General features: G+C 39.9%; 1 non-coding gene across 1 annotated transcript; it reads left to right on the top strand.

Moving 5' to 3' along the window:
* The first annotated feature begins 225 nt into the window (after window positions 1-225).
* Trnae-cuc (transfer RNA glutamic acid (anticodon CUC)) lies at window positions 226-297 on the top strand. The gene has a single exon. It is a non-coding gene; the product is annotated as a tRNA-Glu (tRNA).
* The last annotated feature ends 264 nt before the right edge of the window (window positions 298-561 follow it).

Raw genomic sequence — 561 nt, 5'->3', positions numbered from 1 at the left:
TACAATTTTTCCAATTTTTCATAAATTTTCACAACACAGAAACGAATACGTCCAATCGATAACGTGTTTAGGGTAATACCCTACCGGATCTAGCAATCGAATCTCTTTGTTTTGTTTCTCGCCACCCCCCGACCCCCCCTTCAGTTGGTCAACACCGGAATGGCCTTATTTTGAAGTAAACAAAAGAAACGGCATCCTCGGTATACACAATCAATTGCGCAATAGTCCCATATTGTCTAGTGGTTAGGATATCCGGCTCTCACCCGGAAGGCCCGGGTTCGATTCCCGGTATGGGAACACATGACTTTCTTTTATCTCTTGTGCATTTGAAATCGGTATAACTTTTCGTTAAAAGTGGTAAAGTGGTAAATGCGCAAGTTGGACAATTCCTTTTGATTTTCATTGTAGGTTTTTATGTCTCTCGCACCACTTTCCTAGATAGAATACTATAGGTAATCTTTCTTGCGACATTTCGGCTAAAGTTGAGAGACGTTTTGTTGAGTTTAGCTTACCTTATAGGTCGCGTTATCATCCTAAAAGAAAGAAAACATACAATTTTGT

Source organism: Sabethes cyaneus, chromosome 1 (genome assembly GCF_943734655.1).
Source record: "Sabethes cyaneus chromosome 1, idSabCyanKW18_F2, whole genome shotgun sequence".
NCBI classification, from domain to species: Eukaryota; Metazoa; Arthropoda; class Insecta; order Diptera; family Culicidae; genus Sabethes; species Sabethes cyaneus.
This window is presented reverse-complemented; position numbering and strand designations above follow the sequence as displayed.